This window comes from Leopardus geoffroyi, chromosome C1, assembly GCF_018350155.1.
Source record: "Leopardus geoffroyi isolate Oge1 chromosome C1, O.geoffroyi_Oge1_pat1.0, whole genome shotgun sequence".
Taxonomy (NCBI): domain Eukaryota; kingdom Metazoa; phylum Chordata; class Mammalia; order Carnivora; family Felidae; genus Leopardus; species Leopardus geoffroyi.
The window spans coordinates 64,304,898-64,330,175 of NC_059328.1; positions in this window are offsets into that span (position 1 = coordinate 64,304,898).

Sequence of the window (25,278 nt, forward strand, 5' to 3'; positions counted from 1 at the left end):
GTCCCAAATTTTAATGACTGCACACACACACACACAAACACACACAGACACTCACACACACACATACCCTACCTCAAATAGACAAACCAAAACACATTTTTGTCTGCATTTTGGACAGCCAGACTGCATATCAATAATTCATAAAATCATCAATAACACAAAAATATCATTATCAAAGAGAAGTTACTGAACTTCCATTCTCAGTAAATCATCTTAGAGAAAAATAGCATTTCTTAGAGAATTGGAATTTTTCACACACACAAAATATGAGTTACATGTTGTCGTTCAGCGTTCCTGGCTTAAAATTTTCACGGATGCTCAAATGCAACACATCAGTGGAGTTGAAAATGTGGTTTGTGTTGTAAAAACAATTTCTTTTCATATATCCAAAAAGGTAAAAAAAGAAATTTTGTTAAAAGAGAAGTAGTGTTGGTTGCAAGGTCATACCTTGGATTGGTTTTCATTCCAAAGAGAAAACCAGAAGGGAGCTTCAAAAATGTCCCTGGTGAAATTAGATGTCATGCCTAACAGCATCTTTCCTAAACGTGAGGAATTAACTACCTGCTTTTTGTCGAACTCTCTTCCTAGCTTGCTCTCGTATTCCACTTGCCTGAAAAGAGAAAGAACTGTAGGATATTGTAGGATATTGAAAATTCTAACTTTCATCAGAATAATTTCCTACGTAGATGAGCCAAAATGACTGGATTAAAAAGAACAATTTAATAGAACTATGTTGACCTGATCTGGTTACAGGAAAGTGCTAGTGACTTCCAAAGTACCCAAAGCCTGTGGCGGCAGCAGCAGCAGCAGCCTGACTTGGTATTCTCATGTACGACCTAGTTGTCTGGGACACTGCGATGACAGCATTTTGGTGGTCTGCTGTAGATGGTAGGTAGTAATTCATAGATCCCAGTATTTGGGGTCTGAATCATTGCTAAATTTTAAGGTAATTTCTATTGTTGGTTCATTTTTCATATATTTGTTAAATTGTTAAAGCATTTGATCACATTTACTAGGTTATAAAACAAATGCATACTGTAAAAAAAAAAATGCTAAAGGTAGAAAGTTATAGTCTTCTCCCTCCCTTCCCTGTTTCAATGTATATGTCATCATTACGAACAGCCAATGTAGGGTGGGGGGTGGAGGTGTATAAATATTTTTATATGCATTGATTTTTATACAAATGAGATCATAAAATCATCCCTAATAGTCCTAATTAGGCATGACAGATGGGTATCCCTGAGACCACCATTTGGTAATTGCAAAATAGATATCATAAAAATACATAAAGAGGAAGAAAACTGCCTGATAGCAGCCGGATTCTCCTCGCTCCTCTACCTACCAGTTTCATTAGATTTGAGGAATTCTCTGAGGTCAAAAAGAAATTAGATGTGTGAACAAGAAATGTGACATTTTATTTCTAAACAATCCATCTGCAGAATCTGAATTTGACATGAAATCCTGGCTCAATTAAAGAACGAGTTAAATATAGTATTTTGCAAATAACAAACAGGTGTTGGTGAATGTACTGTATTCTGGTTCTGTTAAAAATGCAAAACAGAAATAAAATAGATGCTTAACTGCTTTGGCTCCTTTAATTTTGTTTCCTGAAGCCATACATCATCTGGCTAGGTGATTGATGATATCATTTAAATTCAATTCCCCCCTCAAAAAAAAATAGTCCATTAGGTTTCAAATAAAATTGTCATATTTTCCACTTACAAAAAGGAGAATGAATAAATTAGTAGGCTAACATCCCCCCTCAGGGAATCTTACATTGAGTCTTTTTAAAGTAATGAGCAGCGTGGTGGAATGAACAGTGGCATCAGCACTAGTAGGTAACCTTGGGCAAATTGCTCTACCTCCTTGGGCCTCATCCACCTCATCTATAAAATGGCAGTAAAAACCAACACCGAAACCAAAAAAAGTCCCCCCAAACTCCCGAACCAAAAGAAACTCAAAAGTTGTTTTAAAGACCAGAGTAAGATAGCAACCATGAAATGGCATTGGAAAACAGAACGGCCTCATTAATAATGGTTAATAGTTAAAACAAAATCTTGGCATCCCTCTCCTCTTTGTTTGTATTTCATTTCCTCAGAAACCTCAAATCTAGAATATTTTTATTTCTCTTCCTTCTCTCAATTTGTAAGGGAATGTAGGAGTTTTGAGAAACTATCACATTCCTCTAGATTTTGCCTCCAAAGTACTCACTAATAAGTATCCATCTAATCAAATTAACGTGTCTTTGCTGAGGTTCTCTGTGCAATGTGTTGCATCAAGTACTGGAAGGAGAGAAGAAATTCAGAGCATGTTAATTTATAAGACTTTATGAAACAGAAACACATTAAGGAAAGCCAACCTTCAGTATAGATGGTACTGAACATTTGAGTCATCCTTTTAAAAGGTCTGAAACTTTTCTTTTTCTCTACCTATCTGTATTGGGTATCTTCATTTTGCTTCTACAGACCCATCTCCCTGCTTTGCCATCCTGGAGGCAGACCTGTCTGACTACAACTGGCTTCCTTTGCCCTGGTCCAGTTCAGTGTAGTGGAACCTTGCAGGAGACTGAGGTGGAAGGGAGGGCGAAGTTAAAGTATTTTCTCAGACCCCATCTGTGCACTGGCTGTGTGCCTCAGTTGAAGGTCACCGCTTTCTCTCTGTTTCTGTTCTGGGGATTGTTCCTATCTCCGCCCTTGCTAACCTACGAGTGTTAACAGTATCTGGGCACTGTTTTTCCCTTTATGCTTTTCTGCACCCAATGCACCTTTGGAAATACTCTCTTTAGTAAGCTCTCCTCAAATTACTCAATTTAAATGTCCTTCTGTTTACTGCCAAAATCTTGACCCATATGCCCTCTTACCATCTACCTCTACCTACCACCCACCTGTTCCCAGTTCTAGGTACTGCCTGGTTTGGTGTCTCTCTACACCAGTGACTTAGGAACTTGCAGACCTCTCAAAATACAGGTATGGCTTCTCAAGAGTTCATGAATACCACTGTGAAAAACACTGGTTTACCTAGTATTCCTCCCTAGTATTTACCTAGTATTTCCTCCCCCAAATAAGAACCCAATGCATTAACTCTTTCTCTATTTAAAGGGATGTAATCCTTTTAGAAAGAAGTTAAAATAACAATTTTATGTTTTCTTTTGTTTTTGTGATTTGTTATGTATTCCAATGGTCTGAAAGACCTAAGTTCTTAGGACTAAACAAAACAAAACAAAAAATACAGTTGAATCCAGAGCTTTCATTTTATGAATGAACAAACCAAAATTTCGTGATTTACTTAAGTGATTTACTTCAGGCCATACAACTTTCATTGGCCAAAGCTACAATCTGCTTCCTGAGTCTTAATCCAATGTTATTTTCTGCCAAACACCTTACCCAGCCTATACTATCTTACATAGAAAATAATGAGAAATAAAATGTCATGTGCCTGAATAGGAAGACTTCTCTAAGAATCTGTTCCTAAAAGCAGGAAAGAAATCATAGACTTTTGAGATATTAGGGCTAGAAGCTACTTTCAGACTTTCCCTGAGTTTATAGGCAGAGAATCAGAGCCTTGGGAAAGATCACTATCTTGTGCTCCCCATGTTCCCTGAAGTATTTCCATAGCATTTCCCCCCTCACTTTCAGGATCTCGAAGGAAACTTTGAATAATTTCATACCCAGGGTGTCTCTATAAATCTTGCATTATTCATGATGATAGGATTCTACGACTCAAGTTGTAAGCTATAGAATAATGAAAAAGCAAAATATGCCATCTGATAGAGAATATCTCAAGAGCTAACATGTAAATTGATATACGAGTGAGTTAGAAGTTCCTTTTATACTGGCTTGTTGGCAATGGACAAAGACTCTCTGAAAGAGCACAACCTTGACCAGTGAGCCTGCAAAGTCAAGGTGCCTGCGGTAATGCACTGTTCCATAAGCAAGCTCCCTGGTGCAAACATTTGTTTGCCTGGGATGCCATCACCTGTGCAAGACATTTGAGATAAAGTTTCCAATCTCTGTCTGAGGAAGAAGCAACTGCCATTCAATCCACAGGAATACTTTCTCAGTGTCAAAAAATGCTATTAATACTGAGCTGGCATCATTTTTCATCTTAAAGAGGATATTAAATAAGCACAGTAAATTCATACAGGTGAGCCTACATGTACTGGCCATAAAACAGCACATTGTTCGGGTTGAATTCTTTTATTAATGCTTATTCTGTGAGTCAATTGGCCAATAACTTTGTCAAAGTGTTGATATCTATATTGAGGAGGGCCATGAAATTGAGGTCTATAGCCCCCACTATGATAAAATCAGCTCCAATTTTCTTCTTCTGTCATTATCAGTGGATACATTGGAATTTGGACAGAGACCCTTGAGTTTTGTCCCTAGATGTCTCTTTCAAACAACCCAGGGCTACTTGTCCCTTGTAGCTGGTCATTACCCTTTACTCACCTCTAGAACAGAAAGACCTTTTTGAGCACAGGCATTTGCTCAGTCTAGGTTAGAAGCTCTCTAATAAGAGATGGGAGAACAAAAAGGTGAGGTGTCTCCAAGTCAGAGATCCTACTGAGGAAATTCATAGATTAGGGTGGTGATTGGACTGAATGATCCCCAAGGTCCCTTCAAACCTTCTAATCCTCTGGTTTAATACCGTAACATATGTCTCTGCCATGGTCTGCAGATTGATTATAGCTGAATGCAATCCACAGAGGTTTGCTGCAGAATAATCTACACTTCCGAGTCTCACTGCAAAACATTCCTGCCCCTCCTAACCCACTCTACCCTCCATCCTGAATGGCTGTGCTATGACTTTCTGAGACTTCCCTAAGCCAAGAGAGGGTAGACAGAGGATGGCAGAGGATTTCTCAGGCCTATTTACCCCCTTCCAAAACCTCTCCTTCTGTTTGAAACCCCCAAACTGGCTGCAAAGCTAGAGAGAGTCCAGCAGTGCAGCCCATGGATCCTGCTGGAATGTTCTTCCCAGTTTAGTGTAGAGTGAGGGTCATGAATTTCCAGTCCTGGGCCTGAATCCTGGTGGAATCTTAGCCAAATTGACTAACCTTTCTGAGAGTCAGTGCTATCATCTAGAAAACTGAATACAAATGTCTACCCAGTGGGGTGAATGAAGGGTTAAAACAGATGATACATGAGGCTTGCATTGAAGTTCAGTTTCAGCCCTGGGGCTTAGCCAAAATCTGGCACTCAACTTAAGCTTTGGCCTTGATCTTTAGAAGGTATCATAGACAATTTACCTACTTCATCATCATTTCTGGCATCCCCCACCTTGAGAGTGATCAATGTGCGTTCTCATCAGTTACACAGGATCAATATGACACACAAGATTGGCAATAAGAGGAAGGAATTCTATCCAGACTTGTCATTAATGTATGAATATTCACCTTCTAGTATAGATAAATTATTCCTGACTCAGCTTTACTTTTCTACCTCATCCTTATGACTACCTCAGTGAATAATATAACATTTATGTGCTTTCTATATATTGTCTGTCTCCCTGACAAGTAAGTAAGCTACACCAGGGCAGGAATTTCATTTGTTTTGTTTGCTGCAGTATCCCAAATGCCTAGTATAGTGCCAACTCCTTCATACGTATGCAATAAATTATTGTTGAGGGAATGAATATGCAGCAGGTTCTAATCTCTATCCTTCCTCATACTCAGGTCTACAAGAACAATCATTTTCTTTATTTTTCTATAACTGAACTGAGCTGCCCTTCACAAGATTGGCAGCGTGGAATTCAGCTCCATTCTTCTATGGTGGGATCACCCATCACGTCTATTGTCCAGGGCGTTACACAGTATCAAGGTGTTTGAGGGTGGGCACCACATTCTCACAGTCATTGTTCCATGTTAAGATCCACAGAATTATGCCCTCCAGTGACCTCTGAGTCACTCCTCTGACTCCCCCAGACTTCTATGGATCTAGAGGCACTCTTGCTGCTACTTCTGGCCACTTCTGGACACATTGGAATCACTTTGCAGCTTCCATATCATACTGGAATTCAAGGGAATTCTGAGTATCTAAGGTTCATTCTGCCTAGACATAATACAGTCTCTTCTCTTCTGGAGCCTTATCACCAACCCAGGATTCTACCTAGGAGAGGGCTAACAGACCCTCTGTTTTCAGATCCCACAAAGCCATCTGCCATTTCCAGTGGCCTCACTCCCTTGGCCCAGGGCTGGGCTCAGAAACCAGGGTGCACAGGACTTGTTACGAACCCATCAGTGCTTCTTGTCTGACCAGATCCTATCTCCAGTGACAGAATTTTTTTCCAGTCTTCATAGGACAGTCTGAGAATCTTCTCAGAGCCTATACTTTTGAAGTTGAAAAGCCAGCAAAACAATTCCCTTTGCTCTGCTCTGCGTGGCCACTTTCTTCTTTTGAGCCAGTGAACACAAACTAATTGAGTTGGTCAAAACATGGGAGAAGGGTCAAGGAATAAAAGGAAATATTAGGAGAAAGCAGCTATTAGCATTTCCAAAGCATCATAACATATGCACACACATGAACACACACACACACACACACACACACACACACACACACACACACACAGTGTAAATTTAAAAATACCAGTGTAAATTTAAAATGTTTCAGCCTCTCATTGAAAATCTCCGGCATTCTCTTATTTGGGAAATGGTAGGTCAATTTATATAAGAACTCTCAAACCCTCTTTTTAATAAAGTTGCCTAGGTAATGCCAACAATATATACAAACAGACACAGAACCAAACTCCTAATGTCTGAATACCATATCAGGTGACAAAGCCCCTGCCCATCCTCTCCAACCTGTTAACCATCACCTACTCTGAGAAGTCTTTCCTGGTCCCCCCCCCCCCCGACTCAAAAGTCTCCAGTCTCTCCTTAGTATCCCTCACTGCATCCTATTTCATTAAGTCAATTAAGTTAGGCTGCAAGTTATAGAAAACTCAAAAGAACAGAGGCTTAAACAAAGCCTATGTTTATTCCTCTCTCATATAAATTACATTGGAAGGTAAGACACTCAAAGCTGGAGGTTAGCTTCACTATTACCAAAGATCTAGATTCAATGGTAAATCTGCTTTGCTGCCACACTATTCTCTCCTCACATGACTTACACCTCAGGTCGAAGTTGGCCACTCCAGCTCCAGCTCCCACATTCCAGACAGCAGAAAAAGAAAAGGAGGCAATAAAGGAATATCCCTTCACCTTCAGGAAACATCTCAGACATTGCACACAGAACTTACTATCTCCCATTGGTTGTAACTTAATCGCAAAGGTTAACAGAAGGGCAATGTCCCCAACAAAAATTTGAGGTTCTTTTTTGTAAGAAAATAGAGGAACAGCTAGATACTAGAAAGCAGCCTTCTGGTTTCTTCTGCTCCTTCTTGTGAAATGGTTACCACACCGGTTCACCTGTCTTCTCAACCAGATAGCAAGTTTCTTGAAGGAAATAAATAAATACAATAGCATCTCATTCATCTTTCTTTCCCACATTCTAGCCCAGGGCCTGACCAGAGTTACATTCAATAAACGTTTATTAGTCAAGGAGAATTTGAAGCACCTCCAATGTACCAGGCATTTGATAGATGTAATCTCTAGTTCTTAATTAAAATACAAAACAAAAATCAATAGAAGTGTGCTTAAGAAGACCCCGTTTCCACTGCATTTTATAAAAACTAAGAAACAGGCTCAGAAATATTAAGTAATTTACACAAGATCTGAGATCCTGTGAGTGGCAGAGGTTGGACTTAAAGAAAGCATTGCCTGACTCTAAAGTCATACTCTTTCTACTATGTGGGCTCCCGTACATGCCACTTCTAGGGTTTCCTTCCCTGTCACTAATGTGACAGTACCAAGGAGGTAACGTGAGTTTATAAACTTCAGTTTAGTGACTTGTATCATGGCTACTCTGGTGGACAAAATGAATACTAAGAACAATGCATCCTAGGCTCTTGAAGGGGAAAGGGTGGTACCTCTTTTTTAACCATGAAAACCCTTCCCCATTTGATCTCACACATTACCATTCCTCCCACTGTTCCTTCAGTCCAAGTCCTACTCCAGGGGTCAACTGATAAGATCATGTTCTGCCCTGCCTTGATGACTGCTTACTGCCTTTGCATGGAGTTTTGCGCATCCTCATATCTCGAGATGAAGAGGGACTCAGTACCTGAACCAACAAGAGTGATGCTCATAGAATCCATTTTTATCCAAGATTTCTGCCCTACTTGGTGAAACTGATTGCTGTCCTTGGCTCTTGGCATTGCTATGATCACAAAAACAGAGATCCTCTTGGCGTCCAACTCTCCATCTTGATAGGGCCTTAAAATAGCTCACTATCTAAAAATCTCTTCCCTCAAATTCATTGATTTATTATATTCTATTTCTATTAATATAATACAAATTATTTTAAGCATATATAACCACATAATTATATCTTTATAAACCCTCTAACCAAATACATTTTATATGCTTATTAATTAAACTAATAAAATTCCCAATAAAATTTCATACTTATCTATATTACATATCACATCACACTATTTCTTTCTAATGGGGAAATTCTTGGATATATTTAGCATGTGACTATACAACTAGAATTAGTCACAGATCAAGATTAGCATGTAAGATCTTCGGAGGAACAGACTAACTGAATGTCTTCAATGTCTATATTCTCTGGCCCTCTCCTTGCCATACATCGTATCAGCTATCACTTATTCCTCAGATCCACATGGAGTAGCAGAGTCTAGCATCAGTGACCCAAGCCCTAGCTCTAAATGTTCATTGGATTATATTCAGCAGCAAATTACATTCTCTACGAAAACATTATTATAGCCTTATGATCAATAATGCTGCGTTCTTTTCCTTCTTTCCAAAATATATCTTTTCAAGAAAACAATTTGACTTAGGAAAAGAAGGTTTTGTTCATGTTTGGGTCCTACGTTTTCTGACCAAGCCAGGCGGTAACAAATGACGTTTAAAAAATTTTTTTTCTTACCAGAATAGTGAACTGCCCAGCCAAGGGTGAATCTTTCTCATTTTCCTCAGGAAGTGTTTATGGGAGCCCTGCCATCATCTCACCAAACCTTTGATTATAGCCAGCAAGGGCCAAGTCCAAATACGACTGGCATTCCCTAGGCACAGAGTTGAGACACAAATTTCAGGGGGTTTCAAGGGCCTGGATTCTGGAATAGATCTGGAAATCCTAAATTTTAAAAGAATTTGAAATTGTAAAAACAGTTATATTTTGACGAAATTCAAGAAGTATGTATCAAGTGCCTACTACATGCTGAGAACAATACTAGGCACCAGAAGCACATAGAGGCGAAGACACACATCACACCCTCAATGGGCTTGCAGATGCAGAGGGAGATAGAGCTACACATGATTAGCTAATGCAAGTCATCTGACGCCATGTATTCCAATAAGGGCATAAGAATAATAACAAGAATACAAATACAAACACAAACACAAGAATGGCTAATATTTGCTGAGTGCTTACCACGAGCCTAAATGCATTATCTCGTTTATTCCTCATGGCAACCTATAAGGTATAAGTCAGTACTCTCCATTTTGCAAACAAGGAAATGCTACTGAGATGAAGAGAACAACAAATTCTGCCTTCAGGCATTGAGAGAGGCTTCATGGAGGAAGTAACATTTGTTGGGATCATCAAATCTGGTTCCTGGTATAGCCCCCAGCAGGCAGCGATGGAACTTCATAATAAAGTCACTAATAGAAATTACATACTGGGGGATTTCCGATGCAATTGCTAATGGGGAAACTGCCTATACTAGAGGACTAAATATGTTGTTCTGGGTCATTAAAATTGTATTATGCATATGCTGAGGTTGGGATTAGCTAAAACATTATAGAGGGCTGCTAATCTGATCACTAGACCATGTTCGGTAAATTTGTTCAGGGATGAGCCAAAGTTAAAAGTATAAAATCCAGCTGTAAATAAGGAAATAATTGGACTGCCTGCATCAGTTTATGGGAGTCTGTGGCCAGCTGGAAGCTTTTTAAAGATGTATTTTTCATGAAATATTTCATACATTCAAAAAGTATACCTAGTGAATGGCTAAGGTATAAAGAATGATTAAGTGAGCATCCATATGTCCAAGCCAGCCTAAGAAATAGCAAATTACTAATTCTGACACAGCCCCTGATATCTTTACCCACAAGTTTTTCTTCTTTCCTCCATCCCCACCAAAAATTATGGCTTTTTAAAATACTTTTTTACATATGCACGTAACCCAGAAATATATGCTACTCGTTTTTGTGCATTTGAACTTTATTAAGTAGAATCACACTCTGTGTGTCCTTTTGTGACTTATTTTCTTTACTGCACATTATGTTTGTGGTTCTCATCCATGTTGAAGCATGAAGCTGCATTCAAACATCTTCACCTCTCTATAGTCCACAAATTATTGATCCATTCTCCTGTCAGCGGACATTTGAATACACATTTGTGTAAACCAGGATGGATATTTTTTTGGTTTTTTATTGATTTTTAATTTATTTTGAGAGAGAGGGAGAGAGAATCCCAAACAGTCTCCTCACTGTCAGTGCAGAGCCTGACACAGGCTTCAAACTCACGAACCATGAGATCATGACCTGAGCCGAAATCAACAGTCAAACACTTAACTGACAGAGCCACCCAGGTGCCCTGAATGTTTTTATACATTATGCACATGAGCAAGAATTTATCCACATACCTATACATCAAAGAATGAAATTGTCAGGAGGGAGGAGCCAAGATGGCAGAACAGCATGGAAGTTTTTTGTGTGTCTCGTGTCCATGAAATACAGCCAGACCAACACTAAACCATCCTACACACCTAGAAAACTGACTGGAGGATTAACACAACAATCTGCACAACCTGAACCACAGAATTCAGCAGGTACGCGGCGCAGAGAGGTGAACTTGGGGAGCGAGAAGGAGCAGGAAGGGAGGTGCTTTTGTGAGTGGAGGGAGGAGGGAGACTGGAGGGGGGCGGAGAATATGGGAAAAGCACCCCTCCCCAAAAGCAGCTGGAGAGAAAGTGGAAAATTGGAAACAGCCGCAGGGACTAAACTAAAAAGGGAGAAAGGAGAAAGGAGAGGGTTTAAATTCCAGTAAGACTGTAAACAAGGGGAGCGCAAAGGCTGCAACTCTGCAGCTTGATACCTGGCGATGCTCTGGTGGGAAGGGCAAATCCCCAGGAACAGAGTGGGATCCGGGAGGTTCTCGGGCCACATGGGGAAAGCGGTTCCGCTGCTGGAAGGACATTCGGTAGACACTGTTGAAGCCACCTGGTCCCAGCAGACCCTGGAAGGCAGCCACATTCGCTGGTGCTGGGGCAAGGTTGTTGAGGGTGAAGACTGGTGCCAGATGTGTGTTGCGATTTTCCATAATCCCTGAAAAGCTGCTGCTACACTATCTCGTAAAATTTTTCTGGGGTGGGCTGGCACCTGGCCACAGTCTCAGGGCACCAGCGGCAGCAGGGTCCAGCAAGCGTTCCTGGGTGCAGCCGACATTCGGCCATTGCTCATTCGGCCATTGCTCGGTGAGACCCTCCCGCAGAGGGGCGGAACAGGTCAAAGCCACAGTCCTTCGGAAGTAAGGGGCGGGGGGAAAACAGCTGCATCTGAGACAAAACTCGGGAGAGAGGTACTGCCCGCGGCCTGGTCACGGAGAGTGAAAAAGCGGGGAGTGGACAAGAGCTGAAGACAGAGGACAGGTGCACGATCCAGGAGAACAGACTCGGTTGCTGGGGGGGGCGCTATTTTCACCAATCCCGCGCATGCGCATACGCACCTACAAGCCCCGCAACAATCCACCCCAGTAGGCTAGCAACGCCATCTAGTGGAGAGCGGAGCTGTTACACTGAGCCCCGCCCAACTGGGCCAACTTCGCTCTTCAAACGCACAAGTCTCACTGCCGGCTTAGTTTATGGACTATAAAGCGCTACATAGACTGACTTCTAGGGGAAAACGAAGCAATTTCAGTCCTACTTCAATCTGTTAGCAGGTTCATCCATTCAATTTTCTTTCTTTTTTTTCCTTTCTTTTCCTTTTCTCTTTTACAATTTTCTTTTTCTTGAATACAGAAAGAGAAAAAATTCATTTTTATTTTCAATTCTTATTAAAAATATTTTTCTTTAATTTTTATTACTATATTTTTTACTTCTGTGTAAATTTTTTCAAATTCTATTTTACTTCCATCATTTTATTTTAGTCTACTTCAGTGTATTCACCTTTTCAAATTTTAAAACAATTTCTTTTTTCTTTCTTTTTCTTTTTTCTCTTTTTCATTTTTTTTCTTTTTCTTGAATGCAGAAAGAAAAAACTTCATTTTTACTTTCAATCTCTATTAAAAATATTTTTCTTTAATTTTTATTCCTATTTTTTACTTTTATGTAAATTTTTTAAAATTCTATTTTACTTCCAGCATTTTATTTTAGTCTACTACAGTGTATTCACTTTTTCAAATTATCAAACGATTTTTTTTCTTTTTCTCTTTTTCGTTTCTTTTTTTTCTTAAATACAGAAAAAGAAAAAATTCATATTTATTTTTAACTTTTATTAAAAATATTTTTCTTTAATTTTTTCTACTATATTCTTTACTTTTGTGTATATTTTTTCAAATTTTATTTTACCCCCATCATCTCATTTTAGTCTACTTCAGTGTATTCATTTTTTCAAGTTCTCAAATGATTTCTTTTTTTCCTTCTTCCCCCCCTTTTTTTTCTCTAATCTGTCAAGCCACTTTCAACACCCAGACCAAAATACACCTAGGATCTAGCATCATTTATTCGATTTGTGTGTGTGTGTGTGTGTTTAATTTTTAATTTTAATATATTTTTTAAATTTAATATTTTTTTAATTTTAATTTTTTTAATTTCAATTTTTATACCTCATTAATTCCTTTTCTCCTGTCAAAATAACAAAATGAAGGAATTCACCCCAGAAGAAAGAGCACGAAGAAACGACAGCCAGGGATTTAACCAACACAGATACAAGCAAGATGTCTGAACCAGAATTTAGAATCATGATAATAAGAATACTAGCTGGTGTCGAAAATAGATTAGAATCCCTTTCTGCAGAGATAAAAGAAGTAAAAAATAGCCAGAATGAAATTAAGAATGCTATAACTGAGCTGCAATCACGGATGGATGCAGCAGTGGCGAGGATGGATGAGGCAGAACAGAGAATCAGTGATAGAGAGGACAAACTTATAGAGAATAATGAAGCAGAAAAAAGAGGGAGATTAAGGCAAAAGAGCACGATTTGAGAATTAGAGAAATCAGTGACTCATTAAAAAGGAAGAACATCAGAATCATAGGGGTCCCAAAAGAGGAAGAGAGAGAAACAGGGGTAGAAGGGTTATGTGAGCAAATCATAGCAGAAAACTTTCCTAACCTGGGGAAAGACACAGACATCAAAATCCAGGAAGCACAGAAGACCCCCATTAGATTCAACAAAAACCCGTCCATCAACAAGGCTTATCATAGTCAAATTCACAAAATACTCACGCAAGGAGAGAATCATGAAAGGGGAAAGGGGAAAAAAGTCCCTAACCTACAAGGGAAGACAGATCAGGTTTGCAGCAGACCTATCCACAGAAACTTGGCAGACCAGAAAGAGTGGCAGGATATATTCAGTGTGCTGAATCAGCAAAATATGCAGCCAAGAATTCTTTATCCAGCAAGGCTGTCATTCAAAAAGAAGGAGAGATAAAAAGTTTCCCAAACAAAAATTAAAGGAGTTTGTGACCACTTAACCAGCCCTGCAAGGAATTTTAAGGGGGACTCTCTGAGGGGAGAAAAGATGAAAAAATATATATATAAATAAATAAACGCCAAAAGCAACAAAGATTAGAAAGGACCAGAGAACACCACCAGAAACTCCAACTCTACAAGCAACATAGTGGCAATAAATTCATGTCTTTCGGTACTCACTCTAAATGTCAATGGATTCAATGCACCAATTAAAAGACATAGGGTAACAGAATGGATAAGAAAACAAGACCCATCTATATGCTGTTTACAAGAGACCCACTTTAGACCTAAAGACACCTTCAGATTGAAAATAAGGCGAAGGAGAACCATCTATCATGCTAATGGTCAACAAAAGAAAGCCGGAGTAGCCATATTTATATAAGACAATCTAGACTTTAAAATAAAGACTGTATCAAGAGATGCAGAAGGGCATTATATCATAATCAAGGGGTCTATCCACCAAGAAGACCTAACAATTGTAAACATTTATGCGCCAAATGTGCGAGCACCCAAATATATAAATCAATTAATCACAAACATAAAGAAACTCATAGATAGTAATACCATAATAGAAGAGACTTCAACACCCCACTCACAGCAATGGACAGATCATCTAATCAAAAAATCAGTGAGGAAACAATGGCTTTGAATGACACACTGGACCAGATGGACTTAACAGATATATTCAGAACATTTCATTCTAAAGCAGCAGAATATACATTCTTCTCCAGTGCACAAGGAACTTTCTCCAGAATAGACCATATACTGGGACACAAATCAGTGCTAAGTAAGTACGAAAAGATCGAGATCATACCATGCATATTTTCAGACCACAACACTATGAAACTCGAAATCAACCACAAGAAAAAATTTGGAAAGGTAACAAATACTTAGAGACTGAAGAACATCCTACTAAAGAATGAATGGGCTAACCAAGCAGTTAAAGAGGAAATTAAAAAGTATATGCAAGTTAATGAAAATGATAACACCACAACCCAAAACCTCTGGGACACAGCAAAGGCGGTCATAAGAGTCAAATATATAGCAATCCAGGCATTCCTAAAGAAGGAAGAAAGATCTCAGATACACAACCTAACCTTATGCCTTAAGGAGCTGGAAAAAGAAAAACAAATAAAACTCAAAACCAGCAGAAGACAGGAAATAATAAAGATTAGAGCAGAAATTAATGCTATTGAAACTAAAAAAATGGTAGAACAGATCAATGAAACCAGAAGCTGGTTCTTTGAAAGAATTAACAAAATTGATAAACCACTGCCAGTTTCATCAAAAAGAAAAAGGAAAGGACCCAAATAAATAAAATCAAGAATGAAAGAGGAGAGATCACAACCAACACAGCAGAAATAAAAACAATAATAAGAAAATATTATGAGCAACTGTATGACAATAAAATGGGCAATCTGGAAGAAATGGACAAATTCCTAGAAACATATACACTACCAAAACTGAAACAGGAAGAAATAGAAAATTTGAACAGACCCATAACCAGTAAGGAAATCGAATTAGTAATCAAAAATCTGCCAAAAAACAAGAGTCCTGGGCCAGATGGTTTTCCAGGGGAATTCTGCCAAACATTTAAGGAAGGGTTAACACCTATTCTCTTGAAGCTGTTCCAAAAAATAGAAATGGAAGGAAAACTTCCAAACTCTTTCTATGAAGCCAGCATTACCTAGATTGCAAAACCAGACAGAGACCTCACTAAAAAGGAGAACTATAGACCAATTTTCCTGATGAGCATGGATGCAAAAATCCTCAACAGGATATTAGCCAAACAGACCCAATAATACATTAAAAAAATTATTCACCACGACCAAGTGGGATTTATACCTGGGATGCAGGGCTGGCTCAATGTCCGCAAAACAATTAACGTGATTCATCACATCAATAAAAGGAAGGACAAGAACCATATGACCCTCTCAATAGATGCAGAGAAAGTGTTTGACAACATACAGCATCCTTTCTTGATAAAAACCCTCAAGAAAGTAGGGATAGAAGGAGCATACCTCGAGATCATAAAAGCCGTATATGAACAACCCAATGCTAATATCATCCTCAATGGGGAAAAACTGAGAGCTTTCCCCCTAAGGTTAGGAACAAGACAGGGATGTCCACTCTCACCACTGTTATTCAGCATAGTATTGGGAGTCTTAGCCTCCGCAATCAGACAACACAAAGAAAGAAAAGGCATCCAAATCGGCCAGGAGGAGGTCAAACTTTCACACTTCACAAATGACATGATACCCTATATGGAAAACCCCAAATATTCCACCAAAAAACTGCTATAATTAATCCATGAATTCAGCAAAGTTGCAGGATATAAAATCAATGCACAGAAATCGGTTGCATTCCTATACACCAACAATGAAGCGACAGAAAGAGAAATCAAGGAACCGATCCCATTTACAGCTGCACAAAAACCCATAAAATACCTAGGAATAAATCTAACCAAAGAGGTGAAAAATCTATACACTGAAAACTATAGAAAGCTTATGAAAGAAATTGAAGAAGACACAAAAAAAAAAAAAATGGAAAAAGATTCCATGCTCCTGGATAGGAAGAACAAATATTGTTAAAATGTCGATACTACCCAAAGCAGTCTACATATTCAATGCAATCCCTATCAAAGTAACACCAGCATTCTTCACAGAGCTGGAACAAATAATCCTAAAATTTGTATGCAACCAGAAAAGACCTCGAAGAGCCAAAGCAATCTTGAAAAAGAAGACCAAAGCAGGAGGCATCACAATCCCAGACTTTAAGCTATACTACAAAGCTGTAATCATCAAAATAGTATGACTGGCACAAGAACAGACACTCAGATCAATGGAACAGAATAGAGAACTCATAAATGGATCCACAAATGTATGGCCAACTAATCTTTGACAAAGCAGGAAGGAATATCCAATAGAATAAAGACAGTCTCTTCAGCAAGTGGTGCTGGGAAAACTGGACAGCGACATGCAGAAGAATGAACCTGGACCACTTTCTTACACCATACACAAAAATAAACTCAAAATGGATGAAAGACCTCAATGTAAGACAGGAAGCCATCAAATTCCTCGAGAAGAAAGCAGGCAAAAACCTCTTTGATCTTGCCCGCAGCAACTTCTTACTCAACACATCTCTGGAGGCAAGGGAAACCAAAGCAAAATGAACTACTGAGACCTCATCAAAATAAAAGCTTCTGCACAGCAAAGGAAACAATCAGCAAAACTAAAAGCAACTGACAGAATGGGAGACGATATTTGCAAATGACATATCAGATAAAGGGGTAGTATCCAAAATCTAGAAAGAACTTATCAAACTCAACACCCAAAAAACAAATAATCCAGTGAAGAAATGGGCAAAAGACATGAATAGGCACTTTTCCAAAGAAGACAACCAGATGGCCAACAGACACATGAAAAAATGCTCAACATCACTCATCATCAGGGAAATACAAATTAAAACCACAATGAGATACCACCTCACAGCTGTCAGAATGGCTAACATGAACAACTCAGGCAACAACAGGTGTTGGCGAGGATGAGGAGAAAGAAGATCTCTTTTGCGTTGTTGGTGGGAATGCAAGCTGGTGCAGCCACCCTGGAAAACAGAAAAATAAAAATAGAACTAAAAATAGAAAAAATCAAAAAACTAAAAATAGAACTACCTTACGACCCAGCAATTGCACTACTAGGCACTTATCCGTGGGATACAGGTGTGCTGTTTCAAAGGCACACATGCACCCCCATGTACATAGCAGCACTATCAACAATAGTCAAAGTATGGAAAGAGCCCAAATGTCCACTGATGGATGAATGGAGAAAGAAGATGCGGTATATATATATATATATATATATATATATATATATATATATATGTATATATACACACATACATACAATGGAGTATTACTTGGCAATCAAAAAGAATGAAATCTTGCCATTTGCCACTACATGGATGGAACTGGAGGGTATTATGCTAAGTGAAATTAGTCAGTCAGAGAAAGACAAACATCATATGACTTCACTCATATGAGGACTTTAAGAGACAAAACAGATGAACATAAGGGAAGGGAAACAAAAATAATATAAAAACAGGGAAGTGGAAAAACAGTAGAGACTCATAAATATGGAGAACAAACTGAGGGTTGCTGGAGGGGTTTTGGGACGGGGGATGGGCTAAATGGGTAAGGGGCTCTAGGGAATATGCTCCTGAAATCATTGTTACACTATATGCTAACTAATTTGGATGTAAATTTTAAAAAATAAAAAATTAAAATTAAAAAAAAGAATGAAATTGTTAGTTAATAGGATATGTTTTGTTCAAGTTTAAAAAATAATGGCAAAGAATGTTCCAAAGTGGTTGTACTGATTTACACTCTCACATTCTCATCAAGACTAATGTGGCCCAACTTTGTCAGTATAATGGGTGTAAGACACAAATTCGTTGTAGTTTTGATTGGATTTCTCTGGTCACTAACTAGGCTAAATATTTTCATATATTTACCAGCATCAGGGATGTTTGTGCTATAGAAGGTCTTTTTCATCTCCTTTGCCAATTTTCTTTGAGGTTTTCTTTTTCTCTGCCTACAATAAACAAAAAAATGTTATGTTCACATAATCAAATTTACTGCCTTTTCTTTCATAGCTTGTATTTTGTGTGAATTGTTTAAACATACTTCCCTACCTGAGGTAAAAGATTTTATCCTATATTCTCTTTTAGAAGCTTTAAAATTTCTTTCACTTTTCAACTTCCAATTCACCTGAACTAGGTTTGTTTAGAATATGCAGCAGAGATCCAATGGTATTTGTTTCCACGGGGATAGTTAATTGTCCCCCCTTGGTCTGCAATGTGGGCTCTGTAAAGTCAGGTTTGCATCCAGGCGGCTCTGTTCCTGGCTCTTCATTCTGTTTAGGTGATCCCTTTGTGTAGCCATCCACTGAACTAATGGAAAGCATGATAACAAATCCTTATAGCTGGTGGGTCAAGTTCCCCTACATTTTTCTTTTTTCAAGCTGTTGTTGGCTGTTTGTTCATCCTTTCCTCTTTCAATATGCACTTAGATGCTATCTATCAAGTTTCATCAAGAATTCAATTGCTATGTTAACAGATCAATTATGGAAAACCTGATCACCTTGTCTAGAAACATGTCATGTCTCCATTTATTTAGCTCTTCTTTCATGTCTTTCAGTAAAATTGTGTGCTTTTCCACATAAAAGGCAGACATCTTTTGTGACATCTCTTTCTTGGTAGCATAGTTTTTGTTATTTTAAACTGTATTTTAATTAAATTGAACAACACTTTATAACTTTTGGTTGCTATTGTGTGGCTACACAACTGGTCTTATATCTAGCAATCTTGTTAAATTCTCATGATGTGTGTGAGTGTGTGTGTGTGTGTGTGTATGTGTGTACATGTACATAAATTAGGTCCTTCACTTGGACAATTTTCATGTCATCTCTTAATAATTAGTTTTGCTTATTTCTGTCCAATTGTGGTAACTTTTATTTCTTTTTCTTACCTTCAATGGCTAGAGCCTCCACTACAATGCTGGATAAAAGCTATAACACTTGGCTTCAAAAAAATGAGATAAAGTAATAACCTTCTTGGACAGGAGCCATGTTAACACTCTTGATTCACTCCATTGTTAGCGTGTGAGCTGATGGAGTGAGACACAGCTATACTCTGCTCTTCCGGGTGGCAACTGGCCCCTCCTGGGTGGTCATGCAGGGACCCAAGCTGATGATTGTACAAGTGGGCTCTGCTTTCTGAGGAGGGAGGTATTATTTCCAGGGCAACAAGTTCTAGTCTTTGGCCTAGAATCAGCCCTTTGACCATATCTCCCTGGAGCCCACCTCCTTGAATAAAATCTTCATCTCTTAAGCAGCCATGACACTTGTCTGTGTTCTCTTACTTCAACTACCTTGAAAAGTGAGGCAACATTTCCGTCACAAAGTGAGCAGCAGCAGGTCCCAGGCGAAGGGATTGTCAGTCCTCCAGAGGACCAAATTTGCATTAGGTACTAATACATTTGATTATCTTGCTAGCCCCAGATGTGTCACCTTTATCACCTAAGTAACCAAGTGAATGTGCTTACGCCTTTCGGCATGCAGTCTCTTGCCTTTCCTTCTAAATCCCTATTAGACAAATTGGAATTTCAGCAGCCAGTGACAGATTTTGTTCTACGTTACTTTTTTCTGGCTTATTAGAGTGAAATTGAGCATTGCAGTTGAAACTCTAGTCGGTATATAATTTATTGCATAAACTGGGAAGCTGGGAATGAAGAGAGTGCTAAATAGATAAGATGCTTGAACACAGGTATAAACCAGAACTCTCCTGAAAAACCCGGGGGAGCTAACCATGTGGCTATCCCCCTTTCAGAGTGCCATCCCTTTCTCCCGCTCCTCTCCCCCACCATGTTTCCTCCTGTCGTGTCTCATCCCTCATTCCAATGTCCCTCAGCTCTACCCATCCACCATCCAACCTGCCAGTCCACACCGAACTGTGAAGCCACAGTGAGGCATGGCTTAAGTACTGAATGAAAAGTGATTTGAAAGAAACTCTGACTGACCTCAAATGTTAGGTTCTGATCCTCTGTAGTGTTGCAGATAAGGTTCTAATCTTCTCACTGTGCTCTTCTTTCCAAATTACATTATCCAAATTTCCTGTTACAGTGGCTGGTGTACATTACTTAACGCCCACACACACACACACACACACACACACACACACACACATAACATAAATGATGCATTTGTTCTTGATCAGGGCAATTTGCTGTAAACAGCACCACATCAAGTTGCTCTTGGGGATGTGTTTTGTGCTTTATTGGTGACACTCAGAGGAAAGCATTTCAGTTATTTTTCAAAGAGCATTTAAATGGGCTTCCAGCTTATTCCACCAACCTGACAGGCCTGCCGGGCAGCTCGTCTCCAAACGCCTCTGCCACAAGCCAGCATCATTCTACACAAGAGTTATCACTTATTAATTGCATTTTAATTGGCTTCAACTATTACCAGCTAATAGAAAGAGGTGAACATCAAGTGCTGTAGGTATGCACTTGAAAGAAAGTGGAGCAGGAACTACTCCAACTGAAGAACTGGCTCCTCTGAAACAGATAATAGAAGTTCGACAGGCTGCATTTCCTGATACTTCAAATAGTCTCCTAATGGTCTCCAGTTTTATATTTGCATAAGAAATTTAAAAATTTCTCTATGAAGAAAGATGGACCTAAAGAGCTGGATTCAAGACCACCACTGTGTCTAGTCTTGCAGATACACAGAGAATGAGAAGTTCATAAAATAGCAAATGATAATGATAATTAACATTTATTGAATTCCTACCATATGCCAAGTTCTTATCATCTCAAGAGCTTAACAGTTATTATCTCATTTAATCTTCATGCCCCTGTGATGTAGGTACTATTGTTATCTCCATTTCACAGATGGAAGAACTGAAAACCTTGCTTGAGGTCACACATAGAGTGGTAGAATTGGGCTTGGATTCCAGAGCTACTGCCCTTATACCCCAGTACACAGTACATCTTGCTGTACGCATGTGTTAACTCCCAAACCTCTGATACTTGCCTTCAGAATCTCCTGCCATTCTGCAGATTCACTCAGCATGCCTAAGACATGATTTTACCCATGCCCCACGACTATAATAAGATACAAACTTATTTACTCATCCGCACATCGATTCATCCACCAAAAATATATACCACAACAGCTATTCAAAGAAGGGAGTCTCACTTTCAGACTGTGATAATAAAGGAGATTTCACAGGTGATGCTACAGTTGACCTATTTCTCCTAAAAGTGAGAACAGTAATCTTTCCAAGTTAGAAGAAATAGAAAGTGACAAGAGGCAGAAATTGGAAAGCATAAAGATTGCTTAGGAAATATGGTGGTTCAATGTGGACACAGCATAACGTACCGTTATAGAGAATTCATGTGGGAAGGTGGGTTAGGCCTGATTATAGAAGTTATCAGATTAATCCAGGCAGCCACACACATCCCAGAAAGACTGATAGTTCCTTGAAGTCAGGAACCATGACATTCATCTTTGTGACCCTCTTTCACATACAGGGCATTGCATGGTGTCTAGCTCATTATAGACACTTATAAATATGCTAAACCTACAAAAGAATAAAGTGTCAGGTTTCCCAAAGCAATATGCCTTTTTAAAAAACATAGATCAAAACCTTAAATGAAAGGAAGTGCATTCAAGTGGTGTAGTGGGCTCACAAAGAAGATAGAAAAGAATTTAAGGAGTTAGCAGCATCTCACCAGAATTCCTAAAATTGCACGATCTAATAATAACTAACATTTTTTGTGCTTATGCTATGTGCCAGCCAGTGTGCTCACTGTTAGATTTAGCATCTCATTCAACTCCACAATCCTTGTAAATATATACAATTATTATGCCCAGTGTCCTTTCGAGGATATTGGGGGCCATTAGTAGTATTTATCATGTTAAACTAAAATTAGTATGTAATCAGAAATTGTAGAAACCTCTGATTTGGGATTCTTCTAAGTCTGACCACTCTTCAAGCCTTGGCAACATTGGAAACCTTTTCTTGCATGAATATACACATAGTCAATATCCCCACTTTTTAGGGGAACAAGGCTTGTTATTAGGATATAGTGTTGTCTTGATTTATCAGGGTTTTCAGGCAATGCTATGCTTGCTTTTGAATTACTATTACCCAAATTACTGATACATTTTTAGCTTCCTTATTTTTACTTCTATGTTTGTGAGGTAATAATTCTAAAATCAGTAATGACTTTTGGGGGGCCTTCTTCTCCAATTTTTGGTTACCACAGAGTATTTTTTTTACACTAGAGAGTGAGAATGGGTAAGATAAATGGATCAAGGAATCTTTTGTTCCAACTAAGCAGTTGTCAAAAAAAAAAAAACTTACCTAGAAGAAGAATGCTACGTAAATGTCACTCCCCCCTTTCCTCATGGCTGACATCTCTAATCAGATACAGCACTCAGTCCCACTGAGCTAAGATGCAGCTTCAGAATCCTTCTTAACCTAGCCATTTCAGAAAGCATGTGGGCAAAGGAGTCAAATCCTATTTGCAATCTAGAGCTATACTCTAATCTTTGATTGAAAAAAAAATTCAACATCATTACTTGGTTTAAATTATTGTTTTGGCATGCACACTTTGGACTATCCAACACGATCAACATCATCACCCACATAGCCATGTTTAGGCATCATGCAAAGGGCTTTAGACATTGTCTCATGCAGTTCTCCCAACAACCATATGAGGCAAGGACAACTAATCCCTACTTTATGATAGTTTCAAGTTTCAAAAGTGAATATTTCCAAGCTACTGACTTGATAGTTCCCAGATCCTGACAACTAATGGAATCTGTGTCCTTGGACAGAGGAAGGTGTCCCTAGAAGAATATTCTAGAAAATCTTCAAATAGCAAATATATAAGTGATCCTGAAGAAGTGTGAATGCAGGTGCAATGAACAAAATATATTTGTAAAAGATAAGGAGGCTGTGTGGTGGAAGGTTTTCAAGGCAGACAAGGTTAGAGCCTCCAGATATAATATAGATAAAGAATGGAAATACTATGCAAGAGTGTGCATTATGTCAGAGAGTGCGACAGATACTTTCATCAGATTTAATCTCCACAACTGGGAGGTGAGTATTATTATCCTGTTCTACAAAGAAGAGAAATAATAATTAGCAAAATTAAACTACCTTTCAAAAGTCTCACCACCAGGGATTCAAACCAGGTCTCCTGAATCCAAAGCCTACATTTAGCACTAGCCAAGGTCTGTGACAGACTCAAGAACCAGATGGAAGCAACGTTTAAGGTTAGTATTCAGAAAAAAAAACAGAATTATTCACACTGTCTTATCCAATACCTTTTTGTTTTAAGCAAACATTTCCTTTCTCTACTGGGCAAACTCTTTTTCCTTTCTCACCCAAAGTACAGGTGCCATTTACTCCATTGTATTGTTATCAGACAAATCATGCTAGGGATTATTGCTGTTCAAGACTTGCCAGTGAAAATGCATCAGGAAATGTCACCCTTCCATTTCTCATCTTAAAGACAACAACATTAAATAAGCACCAAAATTCATTGAGGTAAACCTGTCCATGCTAAGCACAAAAGTACACCGTCTTCAGGATGAATTACTGCAGCATTTAAGCTTTTTGAGTCAGATGGCCAACTTTGCCAAATTATTAATGTGTTGGGTGTTTTTATTTTACCTCAGAAAGAGACCATTGAGAAGGAAGTTCTCACTCTCACCTCCTTAGTATCTTAAATTTAAATCAGGTGTTTTGTGGCTCAGATTTTCCTGGTATTTTGAAAGCAGTCTGAGGTTTGAGACTTTGTATCCATTTTTTTTCTTCTTGTGCTTCATTAAAAACATACTTTCCTAGTAGACCACTGACCAGTGGGCAGCTCCCCAAATTAACTATGCTTTCTTATCTTCCCCATCCCCCTAGGAAAATAACGTTGGCTGAAGTTCATTGAAATCTCACTTTGTTGATGTTACAGACATTGCAGGGAAGTGGAAGTCCACTATGAGAATAAGGATAGGGAATCTGTTGATTTTCTGACGGCTCACTTTGACTAACTAAAAGAAATTGAGTGGAAATACCTTTATTTTCATAAAATATTTCTCTAGAGGCACCTGGGTGGCTTGGTTGGTTGAGCACCGACTCTTGATTTCGGCTCAGGTCATGATCCCAACCAGGGGCATGGGATTGAGCCCCCCATCTGGCTCCGTGCTGAGCATGGAGCCTGCTTACAATGCTCTCTCTCCGTCTGCCCGTCTCCCCAGCTCATGTGCTCTCTCTCTCTTAAAAAAAAAAAATCTCTAAATGGAGTACAACTTACACAGCAATAAAAAGGTTATAAATTCCTCCCTTAACAAGCAAATGAGATATATAATAATTTAAAATTTTTTTAATGTTTATTTATTTTTGAGAGAGAGAGAAAGAGACAGAGCACAAGGCAAGGGGAGGGTAGAGAAAGAGGGAGACACAGAATCCGAAGCAGGCTCCAGGCTCTGAGCTGTCAGCACAGAGCCCGATGCGGGGCTTGAAGCCACAAACCGTGAGATCATGACTTGAGCCAAAGTCGGAAGCTTTCTTTTATATATATTTAAAGAGTATATTGCAGGATTTTATTTTAGTATCATAGTTAAAATAATAAAGACCAGTATTCTCAGAATTATTTTTCAAGTCTTCCATTTTATGTCATGTATAATAAGGCTCAAAATTAGGAGCTCAAGTGTAATAAGTAGACATAAACATAATTACCCAAATTCTTACCCCTAAATAAATACATTTTTTAACTTTTTTCTTGTCACAAGAGCAATACACGCTTTTTGGAAAAGTTTTGCTAAAAACAAAGTAAAAAATAAAATTCACCCATAGTCTACCATCCAGAGTTAAGCTCTGATAATATTTTAATGTAGATATTGCTGTCTTTCATCTTTTCATATGAATTAATATATAATGTATTCATTGGATGTGGGCAAA